This window comes from Apodemus sylvaticus, chromosome 6 (assembly GCF_947179515.1).
Source record: "Apodemus sylvaticus chromosome 6, mApoSyl1.1, whole genome shotgun sequence".
In the NCBI taxonomy this organism is placed as follows: domain Eukaryota; kingdom Metazoa; phylum Chordata; class Mammalia; order Rodentia; family Muridae; genus Apodemus; species Apodemus sylvaticus.
The window spans coordinates 125,672,486-125,697,243 of record NC_067477.1 but is presented as its reverse complement, the minus strand read 5'-3'; the positions used below and the strand labels follow the sequence as shown (position 1 = coordinate 125,697,243).

Genomic DNA, 24,758 nt, shown 5'->3' with positions numbered 1-24,758 from the left:
GAGGGAGGACTCCATGGGGGTAACAGTTGGATTATGTTCAGCATAGTGTACTATGCAAAAGAAAGGTTCTTAAAAGTGTTTGGGTGGTGATAATGACTTCAATGTCAACAATGAACCTGTCCCCAAAAGCCAATGAGTGTGTAACCATAAGTTTAAATACTATAGCTATCTTTCTCAGCAACTGACAGGACAATAAGACAAAACTTCAGTGAAGAATAAATGATCTATATCACATAATTAATCTTTAGCATTTACAGAATACCTCATGGACATTAGCTTTTTCAAAATACTGTGTTAAATATATACATTCTTCTCAAGTTCACGTTGTGAATTCACAATGGAGAATATTTTGGTTCTCAAATATTAATGTTCACTGAAGGGAGGAATATCACCATGGGTTTTTTGACCTTATCAGAATCAAGTTAGAAATTAACAGTAATAATTTATCCTAAACAAGACTGGCATGTTAATCCCAGTGCTCTGGAGACAGAGGCAAGTGCATCTCTTGAGGCCAGTGTGTTGTACAAGTGAATCCAGGACAGTCGGGGCTGTTACACAAAGAAACCATGTCTCAACAGAACAAAGCAAAGCAAAACAAAACAAAACAAAACAAAACAAAAAGATATTCTAAAGCAAAACACAAAAATGTTCAAATAGTTAGTAATTTAATAACCTGCTCCTAAATAATACACATATGAAAATGAATCCATTAAGGACACTGGAGACATTGTACAGTGAGCAACAGAGATGCACTTACCCTAGGGTGTGAGACAATTAAGAAGGCACCTGGAGGGAACAGGAAGCTCTACTTCCCTGCTCCCTTCAGGAGGACTCAAAGTCATGGACATAAGGATTCAGTGAAAGATGTCTTAACAAGAGAAGCAAACTTAACCAAAGAAGGAAAAACAATTCAATGCACAAACTAGGAGGGAAAAGGTTTTTTTTTATTTATTTATAATGTATTCAGTATTCTGATTACATATATACCTGCAGACCAGAGAAGGCACCAGCTGTCATTCTAGATGGATATGAACCACCATGTGGTTGTTGGTAATTGAACTTAGGACCCCTGGAAGAGCAGCCAGTGCTATTAACCTCTGAGCAATCTCTCCAGTACTTAGAGAGAAACTATTTTTCCCAGAAGTAAAAATACTTTATTATAAACATTTTCAGAATATAAACTGATTTTGTGTGAGTCTCTGAAAATTTTCAAACTGTATGTCAGAAAAAATTATTATGTTATTTCACTTTCCAACCCAGAAAATAAATTGCAAGTTAGATCTAAAAAAGGGAAATCTAAGTTGCTTCATACAGAAAGCCAATGAGCATAAAAATATGTGACTCAAAACTAAAAGAAACCCAACCAAGAAATAGATTCCACAAAAGCCATCAGTCAATCCTCCAATTTTAAATAAATGATTTCCCAAGGGAAAATAATTCCACTACCACAGCAATTTGGTCAATAAAAGCAGAGCCACTCTGTTAAAGGGAAATTCTACCATATGTAAGAAAAATTATTAATCTTCTAGAAAATACAAAAGTAATCTCCATGTGGGAAGCAAGCCCACTAAGTACTTCATTCTTACTCTGTCAGAAGTTGGAACCTATGTCCACGCATGCAAGTGAGATGAATATGAATGCAAATGAAAGCAAGCTCTTGACTGGTATTTCACTTGAGCCTGAGGAGATCTAGGGATCTTCAAAATCCAAGGAGAGACTGGTCCCAAAGCATCTCCTCCTCTTTCCTTGGTTTCCTTCCTATGCTTACGGTCCTCTTTCTTAGATGATACATCTCATTTTTATTTCTCTTTTTGATTCTTAAGATTTTCTGTACCATCTTGTAAGGTTTCTGTTTCTGCCTTTGTTTTCTTTCTTTGGATGCTCCTATGTTTGATTAAATCTATTTCCTCAGAACTCCATTTTCTCTCATGTTTGGGCAGTTCTTCCTACCTTTCTCTGCCCTCTTTTACATGTCTTTTCCTCTTCTGGTGCAATTGTCTATGACTGACTTGAGGGTCGATGGTAGTGTGACCTGAGCAGAGATGCTTGTGAACTACAGATTCTACACTATATGAGCCACAATTGTATTCTTGCTAACTAAGGTTCAAGGGGATTGGTTTTTCTGTGAAGCCATCCCTGCTAAACCGACAGTAGCACAGAGAGTTTAGTCTTATCTTGTCATGAGCTGGTAACCACTGAGGTACCCAGTCTTCTGTCTGTGAACTACTGCATGATCTTGGGTGGGAATGTTTGGTTCCAGACGGGAGTCTTTGATCAAACATTTTATATCTGGGCCAGGAATCAAACTCTTCTCTGTACCCACAGCTTTCCAAATACTCCCCTCTCATCCTTCTGAAACAAATCTTTGGTTCCAAGCCTCTGGCTTTCTGTACTTTAATATAATCTTCAAGTTTTATAATCTACAATCCTTCAGGAACTTTTCTATGAGGCTACATCAGGGCAGAGAGGGTCTGTGATTGGACAAGATAAAAGGGGGCAGAGCAAGGAATATTAGAGGAGAAGAATGGGCCTGTGTGGTGAGGCCCATTTTTCAAGAGCCTATAGCCCAGGGGTTCTAAACTTACATATCCTAAGACCACTGAAAAACACCAATATTTACTATATAAATTGAAAGAGGAATTACAAACCTTTTCTGATAGAATTGAAGATTTACATGAAAAATATTTCTGTTAGAATATGTGGAGTCCATTGAGGTTAAGAGATATTAAGGATTAGTGATTGTTGCTTCCTGTTATTTTTGATGTTATTTTTTATGTTTGTGTGCAGATCTTCATTTGGGTTTGTTGGAAGAAGATTACTTTCTTGCTTTTTCTAGGGTGTAGTTTCCCTCTGTGTGTTGGCATTTGTGTTTCCATCTATTATCTGTTGTAGGGCTGGATTTGTGGACAGATACTGTGTAAATTTGGTTTTATCATGGAATATCTTGTTTTCTTCATCTATCGTGATTGAGAGTTTTTCTGGGTATAGAAGTCTGGGCTGGCATTTGTGTTCTCTTAGGATCTGTATGAGGTCTGCCCAGGATCTTCTAGCTTTCATCATCTCTGGTGAGAAGTCTGGTATAATTCTGATAGGTCTGCCTTTTTAAGTTACTTGACCCTTTTTCCCTTACTAATTTTAATATTCTTTCTTTTTTGAATGCATTTGGTGTTTTGATTATTATGTGCTTAGATGACTTTCTGGTTTGGTCCAGTCCTTTTGGAGTTCTGAAGGCTTCTTGTATGTTCATGGGCATCTCTTTCATTAGGCTAGGAAATTTTTCTATATAATTTTGTTTAAGATATTTAGTGGCCCTTTAAGTTGGAAATCTTTATTCTCTTCTAAACCTATAATCCTTACGTTTGGTCTTCTCATTGTGTCTTGGATTTCCTGGATGTTTTGGCTTGCAGGCTTTATGCATTTTGCATTTTCTTTGACTGTTGACTCAATGTTTTTTATGGTCTCTTTAGCACCTGAGATTCTTTCTTCTATCTCTTGTATTATGTTGTTTATGCTCACAGCTATGATTCTTGAATTCTTTCCAAGCTATTCTATCTTCAGAGATGTCTCACTTTGTGATTCCTTTATTGTTTCTACTTCAACTTTTAGAGTCTGGATACTTTTGTTCAATTCCTTCACTTGATTGTTTGTGTTTTCCTGTAATTCCTTAAGGGATTTTTTTTTTCATCTTTAAGGGCTTCTGCCTGTTGACCCAGGATATCCTGTGTTTCTTTAAAGTATTTTTGTGCTTCCTCTTTAAAGGCTTTTGCCTGTTGACAGTTGTTCTCCTGCATTTCTTTAAGGAAGTTAAATATTTAAGTCCTCCTTGAAGCCCTCTATCAACATCATGAGATAGGATTTTAAATCCAACTCTTGCTTTTCCAGTGTGGGATTTGCTGTGGTGGGAGAACTGGGTTCTGATGTTGCCAGGTAGCCTTGGTTTGTGTTGGTAGGGTTCTTGTGCTTGCCTTTCTCCATCTGGTTATCTCTGGTGCTAGTTAGTCTTGTTGTCTCTGGATGGTGCTTGTCCCTTCTGTGGGCCTGTAAGCCTGTGTCCATTCTCCTTGAAGACCAACTCTCTTCTGACAGGGTCTGTGCACAGAAGGTGGTAGAGCTGCCTGGCTCCCTGGTGCCAATGGTGCCCAGAAGACTTCCATTCCCAGCTGCTCCACTGATCGCCTGCCCTGTGAGCTCCTAGCTGATTCCCTCCAGAGAGGAGCTTGAGATCTCACCTCAGAAGCTCAGGAGTGAAAACATTGCTGGGAGATCACTCTCTCTTGGCAGGCTGTGCATAGAAGGCTGTGGAGTTGCCTGGCTCCCTGGTGCAAAATCTAGATTTAATTTTTTAAAGAAGCCTTTTTGGTTGGTCTCAGCAACCTTTGGAGTCTTTTCCTATTTGACTTCTCTTCTGACATCCATGGGTCTGTGGTGCACAGACATTCATGTGAGAGCAACACAAACACAGAAATAAATCTAAAGGGTTTTAAGTGAGTTCTCCCAATGACTCCAATCCTGGTTGAAAGAAGAACCCATTTGCCTTCATAATGCTTAACAATTTTCTCGAGGTACACACCAACACACACCCCTTTTACCACAACTCCTGGAAGACCTTATGAATGCATTCATCTACGGAGAAAAAAATAACATTTTTCCAATTATTTTTCACAGATGGTAATTCTTAAGTCTGCACTTCAGATCAGCTCTTCCTTTAAGTGCAAATCCATTCATTTTGTTGTAATGTTACATCTTGTTTCAGAAATTCCCACTTTGATTTATGAATGCAAAATCCAGATGTTGCCAAAGACAGAAACCTGTGCACACCCTGTTTCCCCTCCCCCCTTAACTCTCACCTCCTCTCATCATATGCACCTGTGATACAGTTACAATTATAGGCCACATTTCACTTTTCTCTTTAGGTTTGAGTATAATATTCTTAGTACCAGTTTTCAAGCTTCTTTCTTTCATTTTTTTAAATAAAAAAATTTTATAAGAACATATTCAATTAAAAAAAGATAAAACAATATATTCTTCATTTACATTGCAAATGCTAGAACCTTTCTCGGGTTCTCCTGTCCCAGAAAACCTCCAACCCCTTCTCCCACCCCCTGCCTCCAAGTATATGCCCCTCCACCCAATCTGCTCCTAGCCTACCACATCCCTCGATTTCTCTATATTGGGGCATCTATTGAGCCTTCACAGGACCAAGGACCTCTCTTACCACTGATGCCGGACAAGGCATTCCTCTGCTACACTTTTGGCTCTAACCATGTGTACCACTTGATTGTTTAGTCCCTGGGAGACCTGGGGTGTCTGGGTGGCCAACATCATTGTTCTTCCCATAGGGCTACAAACCCCTTCATCTCCTCCAGTCTGCCCTCCAAGTCCTCCATTGAGGACCCCATGCCCAGACCAATGGTTGGCTGCTAGCATCTGCCTCTGTATCTGTAAGGCTCTGGCAGACCCCCTCTGGAGACAACCATAGCAGCCTCCTTTCAGCATACACTTCTTGTCGACCATAATAGTGCAGGGGTTTGGTTCCTGTTTATAGGATGAATGCCCAGGTAGGGCATTCTCTGGGTGGCCTTTCCTTCAGTTTCTGTTGCACACTTTATCTCCGTTATTGCTCCTGTGCGTATTTGGTTCTCCTTCTCAGAGGAACCAAAACACCCCTACTTCAGTTCTTTTTTTTTTTCTTTTTTTTAATTGAATATATTCTTCATTTACATTTCAACTGTTATAGTCCTTGCAGGTTTCCCCCTTCCCCATTTCTCCCCTCCCGGAAACTCCCAACCCCTGCTCTTACCCCCTGCCTCCCAGAATATGCTACTCCACCCAACCCACTCCCACAACCCCCAATTGATTTCCCCACACTGGGGTCTCTATTGAGCCTTCACGGGACCAAGGACCTCTCCTCCCACTGACATCCAACAAGGCATTCCTCTGCCACTATTTTAGCAGGAACCATGTGTACCCCTTAGTTGATGGCTTAGTCCCTGGGAGCCCTGCGGCATCTGGATGGCTGACATCATCATTCTTCCCATGGGGTTGTTAACCCCTTCAGCTCCTCCAGTCTACCCTTCAACTCCTCCATTGTGAACCCCATGCTCAGTCCAATGGTTGGCTGCTAGTATTAGCCTCTGTATCTGTAAGGCTCTGGCAGGGCCCCTCCGAAAGGCAACCAGAGCAGGCTCCTTTCAGTATGCACTTGTCATCCATAGTACTTTTGGGGTTTGGTGTTTTCCAGGTAGAACACTCTCTGGGTGGCCTTTCCTTCTGTCTCTGCTCTAAACTTTGTCTCCATTATTGCTCCTGAGAGTATTAGGTTCCTTTTCTCAGAGGAACCAAAGCAACCCTACTTCAGTTCTCCTTCTTCTTGAGTTTCCAGTGGTATGTGAATTGTAACTTGTTTTTCTTGAGTTTTTTTTTGGGCTAACATCCACTTATCAGTGAGTGCATACTATGTGTACATACTTTTGTGATTGGGTTACCTCACCCAGGATGACACTTTCTAGTTCCATCCATTTGCCTAAGAATTTCATAAATTCACTGTTTTTAATAGCTGAATAGTACTCCATTCTGTAGACATTTTCTGTATCCATTACTCTGTTGAAGGACATCTGGGTTCTTTCCAGCTTCTGGCTATTATAAATAAGGCTGCTATGAACAGAGTGAAGCATGTGTTCTTATTATATGTTGGAACATGTTCTGGGTATATTCCCAGGAGTAGTATAGCTGGGTCCTTAGGTAGTACTATGTCTAACTTTTGATGAACTACCAAATTGATTTCCAGAGTGGTTTTACCAGTTTGCAATTCCACCAGCAATGGAGGAGTGTTCCTCTTTCTCCACATCATCTCCAGCATCTTCTGTCCCCTGACAGCTAACACCAGAGATATCTAATGGCAAAAGGCAAATGGAACATCATTACCAACAGAAACCCAGGCAACATGGCACCATCAGAACCCAGTTCTCCCACAACAGCAAATCCTGAATACTGCAACACATCAGAAAAGCAAGAGCTGGGTTTAAAATCTGTCCCGACCTATGGGACAGTCAGTAGGGTCCTGGAACCACCTAGGGGAATGGCAAGAGAGAAGACAGACACAAAAGAACCGGACAGCAAGTCTGAATTCTGATCAAGCTGTCAATCTTTAATTTTCACACAAGGCATTATAAAGGCAAGCAAGCAGGTGTGGGGAGGGGTTAAGGGGGAAAGTCATTGTATTTGGGGAACAATCTCAGGGGGCTAGCATCATATCTCAGGAACAGTTTCTCAGAATTGTCTCTCAGGGTCTCAGCTAAGATTTGGCAGGTGCTGTAGGAACTTGGCATCATATTTTGATCATGAGGAGGTGAGGTGGAAAGGAGTTGCTATGGTAACTTAACCACAGGTAAGCTTCGTTTGTTCGAGCCCACACGGGTGAGCTCTGTACCTACTGACCATCTAGCTTACTTGGCTAATCTTTAAACTGGTCCATTTCCTGCTAAAAGCAGCCTAGAGAAAGCAAGCTGGAAATGGCTGAGAGTAGGGGTTTTTTGAGATCTCTGTGAGAATAGCTCCTGGCAAAAATCACATCTCATGATGCTGATAGGGGACTTCAAGGCCATAAATAAGTCCCTTAAAAAATATAGGAGAATATGGGTCAACAGGTAGAAGCCCCTAAGAAGAAACACAAAAATACTTTCACACTTCTTTCAATCCTTGTCTTCAAAGGTGAACTTTTCCCTCCAGGATAATGACAATTGCAACATGTTAGCATGCCCTAAAAGACCTGGTTCTTGCTAACTCCTCTCAAAGACACCCTGCAATACCCTCTACCTGAAATCATCCTCCATGCCAAGGATACACAACTAGTTATTTTAAACTTCTTTCATCAGTTCCAATATTGTTCTGTTTGGGACAGGAAGCTGGGACTCCTTACTGGCTATTATTCAAAGACCTTCCAGCTTCTGTCTATGAGTGGACTAATCTGGTAACACTGAAAAGTATTCCCAAAAAATGGTATTAAATTCCACTATAAACGTGTTTACTAGCAGAGCACAGATTAAAAGCGTAAAGCATGCCTGTGAACTCTGCACTGGGAAGGCTTTGGGCAGAGACTGCATAAGTTAAAGTCCAGCCTGGGCTATATAGTCAGCTCCTGGTCAGCCTGGGCTACATAGTGAAACCCTGTCTCAAACAGAAATAAGTGTGTGATGGCACAGGCCTGTGATCCCTGCACTCAGCAGACAGATGCATGAGGACTACAAGTTACAGGCCAACCTAAGTGTCACAGGGAATTCCCAGATAGTGAAGCCCTACTTTAAAAAATAGTTTTATTCCTATTACCTTGGATTGTTTTGCCATGTTTTCCCACCTCATCTGTTGAAACCAACAGCTGTTTTCATGCCTGGGAGCCCAACACAGCCAGTACAGAGAAGACATTTCCTAAGTGTTATCTAAGTGAATGAACTCACCAGGGAGGTCCAAGTTAATAAAATCTTTTCTCTTGTATCACCCATGGAGAAACTTAGCACATTCATTACACAAAATAATGAATCAGTGATGCAACCAAGTAGCTTGGAAATATAAAGACTGCTCATAGGAATTTTTATTTCCCTCCCAGAGTCCATCAAATTAATTATGAGCACATATGTGATGTGGGGGCAGAGGACATGCAGGGATACCACTAACTGAAACACACTCATTTTTATTAGACTGTAGTTTTATTGCAAGGTAGGTTTTCTTTCCCCCACACTAGGCTGATATCTGCACTGTCCAATCCAGTAGGCGCTACCTATAGATGGCTATTGAAGTTTCAGTCCTTTAAAATGAAATAGAATTTGTCATTCTATTCTTCTGTAGCCACATCTCAAGTGCCCCAAAGCCATACCTGTCTGGTGGCTGTGACGCTGCACAGTACAGACACAGAACACCGTTAGCAGCACTGTCTACACAATTACAAAGATGTCCTCAGAAAGCCTGACTTACTTCTTAGCTCCCAGGATCCTGGTGCTCCTCTGCTGCTTACTGGATGTGGGTCCCGGGTCTAGCAAATTGCAAGCACATGAGTGAGTGCCAGGGACCTTTGTACCTCATCCCCAAATCGATGAATCCCCCTTGTGCCTAGATGTGAAGCTGTCTACATTGTACAGACGGGTTGACAATATCAGAGGTTTCATCATTACCCATTCTCAAAACCCTATCCTAGATGGAGGCTCGAAAAGAAAAGACAGAAAAATATGCATATATTTAATATATTATACAGCAACGGGAGGCACTAGGGATGCTGAAGGATTATGAATAATTACAATATGTCGAGGAACTGAGTCCAAGGATACGAGGAATAGGCAATAAAAATAAAATGGGGGGAGGGTAGTAAGTAAGTGGATCTGATATAAAAGGGTGGGGCCTACTGGGCTCTGAATAAAACCAACTATGTGTTCAAGACAAAGGCAAAGAAACGTGTGTTCTCGGCTCGACAGTTCTATCTCCAAAGTATAATGGTCACACCAAGAAACTTGCAGCGTTGACTGCACCAAGTCTGGAAGACATCACTCCCCCTCCACACCTAACAATTTCACCCAAGGGCTCTGGCCAGATTAAAGCCACTTCCGCTCTGCTCGCCTCTCCCGGATGTGGTCTCCGCAACTACTAGCCCTGCTCTGAACATCCACTTCTGCCTAGTGACTTCAGAGGGGGCTGCAGAGGAAAAGGAGTCACATGGACTCATCTTCAGCTTCCATTGAGACCCCGCCCCCATCGCTACAGGAGAGAAGGGAGGCTGACTGGAAGAGAGGGTTGGAGCAAATGGGAGCAGTCTGAAGGTCCTCTGAACCTGCATTTGCACAGCAGGTCTCACCCATCCCAAAAGTGGTCTTACAGGTGCTAATGGGGTTCAAATCGCACTTTTCTTTATTGATCTTAAATTACAGACCCATTTTCTTCCCCTTCCCTCCCAGATAGCTCTTTCAGTGCTGAGGGTGCAGGCAGTGGCTGAGCAGGAATACACTTAACAGGGGCAGATCTCTCCTTATCCACTAACTTCATGCTTCCACACCTCTGGATTTTCGGTATTTTCCCTGGAAGACATGACCTCTTTAGCCAAGATCATTAGGGGGACATTAGGGGAACGATGCTTGAGCCTCTCCCTGGGGACTGTGACAGGGTCTCTCATAGTGACAGTGCTGGTTCCTCTCAGAGAGACTTCTGTGCATCTTCTCAGAATGACTGTGTCTGCTTTCAGAGGGACTATACTGTGTTCTCTCAGAATGACAGGATGAGTCTGTAAGAATGCCTGTGTAGCCTGGTTTAGAGGAACTGTCCTGGGCTTATTCCAGATGTTGTGATTATAAAAAGATAAAGAAATATAAGAATATGTTCTATGGGACTGTGGTGAGGTGTGGGGCAAGGGGATAGCTCCGCAGGCCCATGCCAAGGCATCCCTTCCCCCTGAGGGACCACACACATGATGCTATAGTATAGAATAGGGTTTATTTAGGGTATGGGGAGAAGAGTTAAGAGAGTAGTAGCGGCAGAGGAAGGCAGAGAGAAGGAGAGAGCAAAGAAGTTGAGGCCAGCCAGGGAATGGGGAAAGAGGGGAGAAAGGTGGCAAGAGAGCAGCAGTAAGAGAAAGAAGAAGGGAAAAGCAGCCCCTTTTATACTTGGCCAGGCATACCTGGCTGTTGCCAGGTAATGTTGGGGTAGAGTCCATCACCGGAACTACATCTCTTCCAGCGAGAGGGAATGGAAAAAGCTCTTTCAGAGAAATCACCATGGCTCCTTTCTGAAGGACTGCCCTGTGACCTTCGCATGAGAATGAGATGGCTCTTTTTTGAGGGACTGAGGCATCTCAGAGAAGAGGGACTCTGTTGGCTCCTCCCAAAATGACTGTGTAGACTCTTCTTCACAGAGGGACTGCATCCTCTTCTCTCTAGAGGTCTGCAAGGGCTCCTCCTTGAGGGACTGTGAGGGATTCTCCTTGAGGGAATGCGAGGACTTCTTAAGGGACTGCTAGGGCTTTCCCCTGAAGGACTTTGAGGCCTCCTCCTGGAGGGACTGTGGCCTCTGCCCTTAAATAGACCGTTATGGCTTCTGTCAGACAGACTTTTTATGGAGGAGCTAAGACTGTTGATCTGGGAGGGAGTGTGATAAATCCCCTCCAAAAGACGTCTAAGGGTTCTGTCAGACGGACTGCTATGCCTCCTCTCTAGAGGTCTACAAGGGCGCCTATGTGGGCTCCTCCTTGAAGGACTGTGACTGTTTCTTCCTGAAGGACTGCAGGGAATTCTGACTGAGTGCCTGTGAGGGCTCCTCCCTGAGGGACTATGAGGACTTCTCAATGGATTGCGAGAGCTCCTCCTTGAGCGAATTCCAGGGCTCCTTGAACCAATTTGAGGGCTCCTTGAGTGAAATTGAGGGCTCCTCCTTGAGGGATTTCGAAGGCTCCTCCTGGAGGGGCTGTGGCTTCTCCACTTAAATACACTGTTTTGGCTTCTCTCAGATACACTTCTTAAGGAGGGGCTGAGACTGTTTCTCTGGGAGGGATTGCAACATACCCTCTCCAAAATACTTCTAAGGGTCCTGTCAGAGGGACTGCTACGCCTTCTCCGAGAAGGACTGTGATGTCTCCTCTTAGAGAGATTTTGCCAATGAGTTTCCTGAGGAAGCAGGCAATGACTTCTTTCAGACGGCTTATTACATGGGGTTCTCTCCCTGAAGAAGCCGAGTTGCTGTGGTTGATTTTTTGGTGCTTCATCACCATAGACATTGTGAATTATTTTGGGGACTCGAGTAGCTTGTTTAGAGTCATCTCTTCCACGAACCATGGTCTTCTGCAATTGCAAGGGTCTGGCTGGGAGAGAGCTCGCTGGTTTGGGCTGTGGAGCTTGTCTACCACGCTCACTTCCTCCCTGACATGTGTCCTTTTGCTTAGGGCTTGAGCCTGTTGACCTGAGCCTGACAGCTGGTGTCCTCGCTCCTTCGCTATCTCTCATGAAGTAATCATTGGCATTTTGTTTGGGGCACACGTTGTTGACTGAACACAACTTGTCTGGCCTCATCTTCTTCAATTTCCGGCCCGTAAAAGTCACAATTCTATGCGCTGCTTGGAATGCCTGCCTTAGGCCTTGAACAAGTGGTTGGATGATTTTGGGCTGAGAGGATTTCTCAGGTTGTGTCTTGGAAGAAACAGTGCTTGTTTGGGGGGTTTCAATTCTGTTTCTTGACAGACCCCTCAGTGTTCTAGGACTGATTTTGTATAGCCTTGTGTTTTGTGTTTTAGGTCCCTTGACAATTTTCTTCAAAGGATCTGTCAAGACAGAGGTCTTTCTGAGGCTTGATTTAATCCATGTTTCATCCTGATTGCTTCCATAGCCAGGATGCTTGGAACCCAGCTTAGAGAATCTAGCTTCTCTATGTGATGGTGATGCAGTACCTTTCTGTGGATACCCTAATTTAAATCCAAGATGCAATTGAACATCACCATGGCCTTCAGGGCTGTTTAAAAGGTGGAGCTGTGGGTAGATGAGAAGGTACGGCCCCCAAGCAGAATGTAACTTATGAGAGCAATTAAGGCCTGAACATCGGCCACATTCTAAGCATATTGGATACTTTAGGACAAGACCTGAATCTAGAGGCGGAGGGACATTGTGGGGTATTTGACTTCTTATGAGTTTTCCTGCTATTTTTTTTTTTTTTTTACAATTTTTTTTTATTATTCGATATAATTTATTTACATTTCAAATGATTTCCCCTTTTCTAGCCCCCCCACTCCCCGAAAGTCCCGCAAGCCCCCTTCTCTTCCCCTGTCCTCCCAGCCACCCCTTCCCACTTCCCCGTTCTGGTTTTGCTGAATACTGTTTCACTGAGTCTTTCCAGAACCAGGGGCCACTCCTCCTTTCTTCTTGTACCCCATTTGATGTGTGGATTATGTTTTGGGTATTCCAGTTTTCTAGGTTAATATCCACTTATTAGTGAGTGCATACCATGATTCACCTTTTGACTCTGGGTTACCTCACTTAGTATGATATTCTCTAGCTCCATCCATTTGCCTAAGAATTTCATGAATTCATTGTTTCTAATGGCTGAATAGTACTCCATTGTGTAGATATACCACATTTTTTGCATCCACTCTTCTGTTGAGGGATACCTGGGTTCTTTCCAGCATCTGGCAATTACAAATAGGGCTGCTATGAACATAGTAGAACATGAATCCTTATTACATGGTGGGGAGTCTTCTGGGTATATGCCCAGGAGTGGTATAGCAGGATCTTCTGGAAGTAAGGTGCCCAGTTTTCGGAGGAACCGCCAGACTGATTTCCAGAGTGGTTGTACCAATTTGCAACCCCACCAGCAGTGGAGGAGTGTTCCTCTTTCTCCACACCCTCTCCAACACCTGCTGTCTCCTGAATTTTTAATCTTAGCCATTCTGACTGGTGTAAGATGAAATCTTAGGGTTGTTTTGATTTGCATTTCCCTAATGACTAATGAAGTTGAGCATTTTTTAAGATGCTTCTCCGCCATCCGAAGTTCTTCAGGTGAGAATTCTTTGTTTAACTCTGTACCCCATTTTTTAATAGGGTTGTTTGGTTTTCTGGAGTCTAACTTCTTGAGTTCTTTATATATATTGGATATTAGCCCTCTATCTGATGTAGGATTGGTGAAGATCTTTTCCCAATTTGTTGGTTGCCGATTTGTCCTCTTGATGGTGTCCTTTGCTTTACAGAAACTTTGTAATTTTATGAGGTCCCATTTGTCAATTCTTGCTCTTAGAGCATACGCTATTGGTGTTCTGTTCAGAAACTTTCTCCCTGTACCGATGTCCTCAAGGGTCTTCCCCAGTTTTTTTTATATTAGCTTCAGAGTGTCTGGCTTTATGTGGAGGTCCTTGATCCATTTGGATTTGAGCTTAGTACAAGGAGACAAGGATGGATCAATTCGCATTCTTCTGCATGCTGACCTCCAGTTGAACCAGCACCATTTGTTGAAAAGGCTATCTTTTTTCCATTGGATGTTTTCAGCCTCTTTGTCGAGGATCAAGTGGCCATAGGTGTGTGGGTTCATTTCTGGATCTTCAATCCTGTTCCATTGATCCTCCTGTCTGTCACTGTACCAATACCATGCAGTTTTTAACACTATTGCTCTGTAGTATTGCTTGAGGTCAGGGATACTGATTCCCCCAGATTTCCTTTTGTTGCTGAGAATAGTTTTAGCTATCCTGGGTTTTTTGTTGTTCCAGATGAATTTGATAATTGCTCTTTCTAGCTCTGTGAAGAATTGAGTTGGGATTTTGATGGGTATTGCATTGAATCTGTATAGTGCTTTAGGCAAAATGGCCATTTTAACTATATTGATTCTGCCGATCCATGAGCATGGGAGGTTTTCCCATTTTTTGAGGTCTTCTTCCATTTCCTTCTTCAGAGTCTTGAAGTTCTTGTCATACAGATCTTTCACATGTTTGGTAAGAGTCACCCCAAGATACTTTATACTGTTTGTGGCTATTGTGAAGGGGGTCATTTCCCTAATTTCTTTCTCAGCCTGCTTATCCTTTGAGTATAGGAAGGCCACTGATTTGCTTGAGTTGACTTTATAACCTGCCACTTTGCTGAAGTTGTTTATCAGCTGTAGGAGTTCTCTAGTGGAGTTCTTTGGGTCACTTAGGTAGACGATCATGTCGTCTGCAAATAATGATAGTTTGACTTCTTCCTTTCCAATTTGTATCCCTTTGACCTCCTTATGTTGTCGAATTGCCCGAGCTAGTACCTCAAGTACAATATTGAAAAGATAAGGAGAAAGGGGGCAGCCTTGTCTGGTCCCTGATTTCAGTGGGATTGCTTCAAGTTTCTCTCCATTTAGTTTGATGCTGGCTACCGGTTTGCTGTATATTGCTTTTACTATGTTTAGGTATGGGCCTTGAATTCCTGTTCTCTCCAAGACTTTAAGCATGAAGGGATGCTGAATTTTGTCAAATGCTTTTTCAGCATCCAATGAAATGACCATGTGGTTTTGTTCTTTGAGTTTGTTTATGTAGTGGATTGTATTGATGGATTTCCGTATATTGAACCAACCCTGCATTCCTGGGATAAAGCCTACTTGATCATGGTGGATGATCGTTTTGATGTGTTCTTGGATTCGGTTGGCAAGAATTTTATTGAGTATTTTTGCATCGATGTTCATAAGGGAAATTGGTTTGAAGTTCTCTTTCTTTGTTGGATCTTTGTGTGGCTTTGGTATCAGCGTAATTGTGGCTTCGTAGAAGGAATTGGGTAGTGTTCCTTCTGTTTCTATTTTGTGGAATAGTTTGAAGAGTATTGGTGTTAACTCTTCTTTGAAGGTCTGGTAGAATTCTGCACTGAAGCCATCTGGTCCTGTGCTTTTTTTGGTTGGAAGACTTTCTATGACTCCTTCTATTTCTTTAGGCATTATGGGACTGTTTAGATGGTCTAGTTGGTCCTGATTTAATTTTGGTATTTGGTATCTGTCAAGGAAATTGTCCATTTCCTCCAGATTCTCCAGTTGTGTTGAGTATAGGCTCTTGTAGTAGGATCTGATGATTTTTTGGATTTCCTCAGTTTCCGTTGTTATATCTCCCTTTTCATTTCTAAGTTTGTTAATTTGGATACTTTCTCTGTGCCCTTTGGTCATTCTGGCTAAGGGTTTATCTATCTTGTTGATTTTCTCAAAGAACCAGCTCCTGGTATTGTTGATTTTTTGTATGGTTCTCTTTGTTTCTACTTGATTGATTTCGGCCCTGAGTTTGATGATTTCCTGCCTTCTACTCCTCCTGGGCGAAATAGCTTCTTTTTGTTCCAGGGCTTTCAGGTGTGTCATTAAGCTGGTAATGTATGCTCTCTCCATTTTCTTTTTGGAGGCACTCAGGGCTATGAGTTTTCCTCTTAGCACTGCTTTCATTGTGTCCCATAGATTTGGGTATGTTGTGTTTTCATTTTCATTGTGTTCTAAAAAGTCTTTAATTTCTTTCTTTATTTCTTCCTTGACCAAGGTATCATTGAGTAGAGTATTGTTCAGTTTCCACGTGTATGTGGGCTTTCTGTTGTTTCTGTTGCTATTGAAGACCACTTTTACTCCATAGTGATCAGATAGGAGGCATGGGATTAGTTCGATCTTCTTATATTTGTTGAGGTCTGTCTTGTGACCAATTATATGGTCGATTTTGGAGAAGGTACCATGAGGTGCTGAGAAAAAGGTATATTCTTTTGTTTTAGGATAGAATGTTCTATATATATCTGTTAAATCTAATTGGTCCAAAGCTTCAATTAGTTTCATTGTGTCCCTGTTTAGTTTCTGTTTTCCTGATCGGTCCATTGAGGAAAGTGCAGTGTTGAAGTCACCCACAATTATTGTGTTAGGTGCAATGTGTGCTTTTAGTTTTAATAAAGTTTCTTTTACAAAAGAGGGTGCCCTTACATTTGGGGCATAGATGTTCAGGATTGTCAGTTCTTCTTTTTGTATTTTTCCTTTGACCAGCAAGAAGTGTCCCTCGGGGTCTCTTTTGATGACTTTGGGTTGAAAGTCAATTTTATCTGATATTAAAATGGCTACTCCAGCTTGTTTCCTGAGACCATTTGCTTGTAAAATTGTCTTCCAGCCTTTTACTCTAAGGTAGTGTTTGTCTTTGACCCTGAGGTGTGTTTCCTGTAAGCAGCAAAATGTAGGGTCCTGTTTACGTATCCATTCAGTTAGTCTGTGTCTTTTTATTGGGGCATTAAGTCCATTGATGTTAAGAGATATTAAGGAATAGTGATTGTTACTTCCTATCATTTTTGACGTTATTTTTTAAATTTGAATGCTTAACTTCTTTTGGGTTTGATGAAAGGTTACTATCTTGCTTTTTCCAGGGTGAAGTTTCCCTCCTTGTATTGGTGTTGTCCTCCTATTATCCTTTTTAGGGCTGGGTTTGTGGATAGCTGAAGGCTTGGAGGAAATTTTGAACTTATCACATCATGTGTTCTGGAAGTCAAATCATTGTATTTTGACATTTGAGGGATACTTTCTGGAATCATCACAGACTTTGCAACTTGAAGTGGTGGTCTGGAGATCACTTCCACAATTTCACACACTTTTGGGAGGGCCACTGAGTGAGGAACTGAAAGCTGTGTCTTCACAGATTCTGTTACTTGATCTCGTGGCTTTACACTAATCCCTACAACGTTTATCATTTCATCCAGTGATTCTGTTGGAGTGATGCTTACATTTTCCAGGCTCAGATTCTGAGGTTTTGTTAGCTTAGCCGCTACCCATCCTGACTGCTGTGTACCAAAGGTGAGCTCTACAGAGTTTCTCTTTCCCACAACTTGACTCTTATCCTTGCCTGCCAACTCAAAGGATTCTTTGTGCAGCCACTCCATAGAGGCCAAATTTTTAGATTTGGGAATCTGAGGTCCTGGCCCTGGTGTTATTCCTGAAGTGGAATCTGGGATGGGACAGAATGGCCTTGTTGTTATTACAGATTGTTGCCTTTGAGATCTTTCCTTAGAGCCCACCCCCAGAGGTCCTAAGTCTTGAGGACATGGCCTTGGAGAGTTTTCTATGAATCCAATCTCTCTATTTATCGTCTTTGGAGTCATTCTAAATTCTTCCCCTTGCTGTCTTGCTTCACAAGTAAACTCTATGGTGTCTGCAACATGGTTCTTGAAGCTGAGGGTCATTCTATCAGATTCTGTACCCTCTTTTGTCTGTAACTTCTTGAAATCTTGAAATTGAGGCCACGACCAAGAATGTAACTCAGGAGGTTCTGGGAGCTGGTAGCTTTTCTGTAGATTTGGCTCTGAGGATTTTAAATCATGATCACTTAGTGTTGGAGTCAGATCAAACAATTCTGGTACTTGAAGATCTAGCTTCAGGGGCATCTCTAACGATTCTACGATGTTATCTGTTGGTTTGAGGCTCAACCTCATAGACTTCCCTGTCATTTCTCTGCTTTTATGTACCACCCCATTTGTAAATTCTAAAGATCCCACATCTTGGGAAACTGGTGGTGAAGTAAAATGCACCGATTTAGGGACTTGACACCTAGGCTTCATGCTCATCTCTGCAAAGTCCTCCACCTGTCGCTCTGGTCTCATGGATTCTGTGAGGGGATGAATTGTCTGAGGCATAAGGTTCCCAGGTTTCACGTTTTGAAAAATTGATTTTGGTGGTAACTCCACAGATTTTCCAATTTCCTGCAGACACACTGATGACAATTTCACCTGTTTTACACCTTGCCACTTTGGCTCTGAAGGAAATGCCAAAGCTTTTCTATTTTTCTGCTCTGATTTCAGTGGAAAATCTGAGAATTTGACACTGGTCAGTGATGGTCCTGCTAAGAGCTTCCTGGTGGACTGTGGTGGCAATACTATCATTGGTTCTTTTGAAGACCGCACACTTTGAGACTGTGATGCTGGCTTCAAATGTATGGCTTGAACATTTTGAGAAAGAGGTTCTGTCAAAAATACCCTACTTCTTCTCATGTCATTCTGATCACTGCCAGGAGTCAGTTTTACAGCATTTGTACAAAAAGGTGTGTGTGTGCTCCTCTCTGGAAACTTTCTATCTTCCGGAGGCGACGTCGGTAAAACCACAGAATTCACACCATTTGACTGAGGCCTCAAAGTAAATATAGGTTGTGTACTTTGCTGCCGCGACCCAAGCTGGTTCTTGCAAACTGGGATCTTTTGAAACTTTGCCCCTAGCATTAAGTTAGATGAATTCATATCTTGAGAAGGTGATACACCCAAATTGCTTGACCCTGGATTTAGTTCAGACACCAAATCTTTCAAGTGCTGTTCTTGAGGTTTTGGAGCTTGTAAATGTGCCCCAGGGTTGTAGCCAATAGAATTTACAGACTGAGATTGTTGACTTAGAGTACATGCAGAAGAATTTATATCTTTCAAATGTATTCTAGTATTGCACCAAACAGGATTTACACACAGAATTTGTGGTGGTGGAAATGAAGAAAAGTTCATACCTTGAAAAAGTGGCCCAAGATTATACCTATTAGAATTTTCACACAGATGGTTTTGCCCTAGAGTGTATACAGAAGAATTCCCAGCTTGCGAATGTAATTCAGGATTCTCTGGGGTGAATGCAGAAGAATCTGCACACTGAGCATTTGATCTTGGGGTGCATGCAGAAGAATCTGCACACTGAGGACTTGGCCCTGGTATGCATGCAGAAGAATCTGCACACTGACATTTTGATCCTGGGGTGCATGCAGAAGAATTTGCATACTGAGGACTTGGCTGTGGGATGAATTCGGTAGAATTTATGTCTTGCAAATGTGACTCAGGGGTGCTCCCAGTAGAACATAGGCATTGCAATTTTGATCCCGAAAAGCAAGAGGACGAATTCATCCCATCTGAATGTATTCCAGGATTGCACTCAGAATTTATACACTGAATGTTTGACTGTGGAATCCACCCAGAAGAATTCATATCTTGCAGATATGGCCCAGGTATATACCCACTGGAATCTATGTATTGAGAATGTATATTGGGAGTACATGCAGAATTCACATCTTCCAAGTGTGACCCAGGATAGAACACCTTAAATTTTATACCCTGAAGGTCTGGACTAGGGTGCAACTCAGATGATTCTACATCTTGTATCCCAGTAATCACCTCAGAAGGTTTTATACTTCTCACGTGTCCTTCCATAGAGTCTATACCTTGAAGTTTCATGCCCATGATCAGCTCAGGATATTTCAAACCTTGCAAATTAAAGCCTGAATCCAGCCCTATAGACTGTGTGCTTAAAAGCAACTTCCTTGGGGTGACCACGGGGGTCTCACCTCGTAGGCTCATTTCTGCTGGTTTCATACCAAGGACATTCTTCTCTGTGATGACTTCAGATGGCATACTTTCCACGTGTGTTCTAGGACTGAAGCTCATAGCTTTGACATCTTGGACTTTTACACCCATGATCGTCCTCAAAGATTTAAGATCTTGTAACTGTGGGCCTGATTCACAGTCTTCCATCTCCATTTCTTGAGGCTTTGTCTTCAGAATTGAATCTGATTTTATATTTTGGGACTGAGGCCCTGGTTTAACATCTAGCTTGACCCTTTGAATTTTGGTCGAAATTGGTTTACTTTTCATCGGTGACCTGGGAGTTAGTTTTAATTTCATATTTTGGGATGTTGTTTCAGGTGTGAAGTCAGAACATTTTGTACTTTGGCCCTGGGGCTCAGACTTCATCTCAGACCCTTGGCCTAATACCCCAGATTTTGCTTCTAAAGGCCTTGGCTCTTCTTTAAACACTGAAAATGTTACATCTTGAGGCTGTTGAATTCCTGGAGATGACTTGAATGGTTTCAGTTCTCGTGACTGTATTCCAGGGGCCAGTTTAGGAAATCTCCTGTCTTCTATATGGAACCTGGATTTGAATGTCACTAATTTTTTATTAGTGATCAATGACCTTAAGGTAGGATCACATTTGGGATTTTTCCATGGCAGCATAGATTTGTCAATAGTTTTGAACCTGTGAGACAAGCATGCCTGGGTTGACCCGGAAGGTTCTTTACCTTCTGTCTTGAGCCTTGTCATCAAGTCCTCAGATGTCTTCACATCCCTTTCTTGTACTGAGGGTTGTAACTCTGTGGCTGTGTTGCCTTTAGGCTGTAAGCCCAAGGGAGATTTTGTGTTTTCAAGCCCTGCTCCATGGTGAAATGACACAGTTTCCACACGATGAGACTGTGGTTCTGAACACAATGTGAAGTTTCCCCCTTTTTGTACCTCTGGTCCTGGTAACAACTGGAGGGTCTTCACACACTGTTCTTGTGCCCCTTGAGTCATTTCCAATGGCTTCCCACCTCCCAATTTTATGAAGGGTTTCTGTTCTGTGTATGTTACACCTTGAAACGGTGACCCCCTATTGAATCCTGACATCTTTACACCTCGGAACTCCTTTCGAGGTGTCCACTGAACAGATCTAACACTTGCAGCCTTTGGCTCTTTGTTTAGCTCCTCGGATGTGATGCCTTGAGTCTGTGGCTCTGAAGTCAAGTGAAGTGGATTTGGTTCCTGCAACCGTACTGCTAATGGAGAGGTTTTTACTTCCTGTAACTGTGGTTCAAGATAAAATGCCACCTTTTTTTCTCCTTGAGTTTTTGACCTGGCAGTCACTTTGGATGACTTCACACTTCTCCATAGCATGGGAGGCTTCAGTTCTGTAGCTCTGGCATCTCCAGACTGTGACCTTGAGTTTGAAGCTACACCTTTCTCACTTTGAAACTCAGATATTGGTATCCATTGAATAGTCTTTGTGCTTTCAATTGAAGGTTGTGCCAGAGTTTCCACACCTTGAAATTGTAGGTCCAACGTTGACTCCAAGGCTTTTTCTTGGTATATCTGGGACCCTGGAGTCAAATGGCAAGGTTTCATACTTGGCACCTGTAGTTCATTTTGGAACTCTTCAGATTTTACACTTTGAACAATTGGCTGAGGACCCAATTCAAATGAGGTTGTATCTTTGAATTTTAACTTAGGGATGAGCTCTATGGGTTTCATATGTGCAGGTTTGGGTTCTTGAGCTGACTCCATGGGTAATGTATTTTCTGATCCAAGCTGCTTTTTCTGTTGATCAAAAATCCCACCTTTCCACTCTAGTGGATTTACAGTTCTCTGGTCATCCTCTCTAGACTTAGGAGTTAAGTCCATGTGTGCCTTTCCTTGACACTGTTGTATTGAGGTGAAATCTACACATTTTACTTCTCCGATTCCTTGGGTTGGGGCTACAGTTGTAGGTGTTAGACTTTGCTATTTCAAACAAGGGGTGATCACAGGTTTCCTATCTTGCATTTGTGGCTGTGACATCAGTTCCTTGTGCTTTATGCCTTGCAGTCGAAGCCTTTGAAACATCTCTATTGATTTATCTTGAAACAGCATGCTTGGTACAAAAGTCACAGGACTCTCCCGTTGCTTCTTCGGTTCAATTTTCAAGTCCATGGCATTTACATCTTGAACATGTGTATCACGGTCCAGCCCCTTATTTTTTATATCTTGAATTCTTGAACCAGGAATCAACTTCACAGGCTTCATATCTCCTCTCAGGGAACCACTTGGGGATATCACAGCAGATTTTATCCTCTTGAGACATTCTTCTACAGTTAAGATCACAGATTTCCTATCTTCCATTGTTGGCTTTGAAGGTAGTAACTTTGGTTTTAAACCCTTCAAGCTGGAGACTGGAGGCAGCCCTTTAAGGGTCCTATCTCCTGATTGCATCCCTGAGGTTGACAGCATAAATGTGAAATGCTCCAGCTCTGACTTTGACTTTGTAGATTTAATGTCTCCCAAATGTAGCCCTGGTGTTAATTCCACAGATGTCAGAGCTTCTTGCTTTGAGACTATATTGTCCTCCACAGGTTTCATATGTCCTAAAAGCTGTGCTTCAACCAATTCAGAAGATGCTATGCCTTGTGTCTGCGGTCTTCTGATCAACTCAGAATGATCTACATTTGCTAAGTGTTTCCCAGGGGTCAATTTCGTTGTTTCCCATGTTGGTACCTGTGGCTCAGATGTTTCATAAGACACTTTGTCTTCAACACTTGGCACTTGATTCCCTGTGATATATTTTACATCTTGAATCGGGGAGTGGTGTACTATCAATTTGGACTTCATCCCTTCCCTCTCTGGTGGTGTGGTCAACTCAGAAATTTTTACACATTCTAAGTGTGGCCCTGACTTTAGCTCTGATGTTTTCACACCTTGAGGTTGAGTTCCTGGTATTCCATCCCAAAATTTGACATCTTGCAGCTGTGGTCCTGTGTTAAAACTAACTTGCCTTGTATCCTGTAGCCCTGGAGTCATCTTGGCTAAGTTGGGATTCTGTATCCCTAACTCTGGAGTCATATAACTGTCACTAACAAACATTGATTCTGAGTTTAGCTCCCCAAATTTGACCCCTTGAAGTTTTGGTCTTGAAGCCAGCTCAGAAAATTTGGCATCTTGTTCCCAAGATCCTATGTTGACCTCCTCAGATATCATGCTTGGATGCTGTATTTCAGAAGCTTGTGTTGCAAATTTCATCCTGTGAAACTCTGATCCTTGTATAGGCAGAGCAAGCTTCCTCTCTTCCACCTTTGGCTCTTGGCTTAATGGCAGTAATAATTCTGGCATACATCCTTGAGACTTCTTCTCTTGAAGTAGAAAGCCCTGTTCAAGCTGTGTATCTTTGGGGATAGGATCAGAAAATCTCACATCTTGCAAACATGGTCCCAGATTTACTTTCATAGATTTCACATGTTGTGGTTGTGGTTCTGAAACCTTTGGCCCCGCAATAAAACTAGATATGATTTCTGGCATTGGGGAATATGATATTGCTTCATTAGATTTCAAACCATAATGTGGGGGGCCTGAGGTAGAATTTGCTGGATTTTCCCCTTGAATAAGTAGCCCTTGATATAACTTTGGAAATCTGACACTTTGCAGTTGTGGCCATGGAGTCAGTCCTGATTTGGCAATTGGCTGCTCTTCGCCCAAATTCAAATCCACGGATTTCACATTTGGAATCTTTGTTCCCTCAAATGACTCCTTTGGTGATAAACTTTGTAGTCCTGGCTCTGGTTTTCTGTTTTCAGAATCTATCACTCCTAGAGATGGCTGTTTTACTAAATCCACTGATAACTCACTTTTTAACCCTAATCCTGTATCTAATTGGGTAGACTTTATGTTGTGAACCTGTGGCCCTGGGATCACATCTATAATATGTGATATGGGTCCTGCAGTCAAATCTGTAGGTTCTACAACTTGTACAGATGGTTCAGAGGTTAATTCTTCAATTTTCAAATTTTCTACCAATGACTCTGATTCCTCACTTTGCACTCTTGGTTCTAGATTCAACCCCTGAGATCCCATTTCTGAATAGGTTTCTACAGTGGTCCCCTGGGAATCAACTTCAAGTAATGCCAATTTGGTGCTTTCCGTGTATTCATATAGAATTCTTTCTGATGAGTTAGTAATTTCTGAACATGGTTCTTGTGTCATATGAGCAAAGTCCACATCCGGGGGCTGTGGTTCTGGGGTCATCACTTCCAGGCCTATGGTTGGCACTTCTAATTCTGGTAGCAAATTCAGAATATCTTCTGGAGTCTCCTTTTCCTCTTTTACAAGGTGGATCCTAGTTTCAAGAATATCTTGGAGTGGTGGTAAGTCCATCTCTATAGATTCTGAGGTTTGGCTCGGTGGTGCTGGAGTCATTCCTACTGATGAGTGTGTCAACTCAGCAGATTCTTCTATCTGATGACAAGTGTCAGAGGTCACCCGTGCTTCTGAGGCTTGTTGGTTTTCAGTCAGCCCTTCAAAATCTGGGGACAAAGAACTTAAGATGAGGTTCACATCTGAAGATTTTACTGCATTAATGTGTGTGGTCAACTCATCAACTTTCATACTTTCCACCAGGGACTCGGGAATTAAACTCCTACAGTCTAGCAATGTAATCTTTGTATCTTCAAGCAGTGGCACACTGGCAATATTCTCAGAGATGTTTTTTGGTACCAAGTTTGAAGATTTTATATCTTCAAGTGGTAGTCTTGAGGCCAATGCAACCATTTTTATATCTTCTAGTACCTCCCGTGGTAGGGCTGAATGAACACCTTCCATACCTTGAGACTGTGAAACAGTAGTCAAATTTTCTGATTTATTATTTTGCACCTGTTGATTTGGGGCCAACCCAGCAGATTGTACATCTTGGAGTTGTGGTTCAACTATACCTTGGGCAGACTTTTCATCTGGAAGCTGAGACCCTGGGACTAATGGGACAGGTTTCTCAGTTTGTATTTT

At 42.2% G+C, this 24,758-nt stretch overlaps 1 protein-coding gene and 1 pseudogene across 1 annotated transcript in view; one reads left to right on the top strand and one right to left on the bottom strand.

The window, feature by feature from the left end:
- Positions 1-24,758, top strand: part of LOC127687598 (HEAT repeat-containing protein 5B-like) — a 139,442-nt gene that overhangs the window by 35,880 nt on the left and 78,804 nt on the right.
- LOC127687998 (lysine-rich coiled-coil protein 1-like) lies at positions 1,700-5,236 on the bottom strand (annotated as a pseudogene).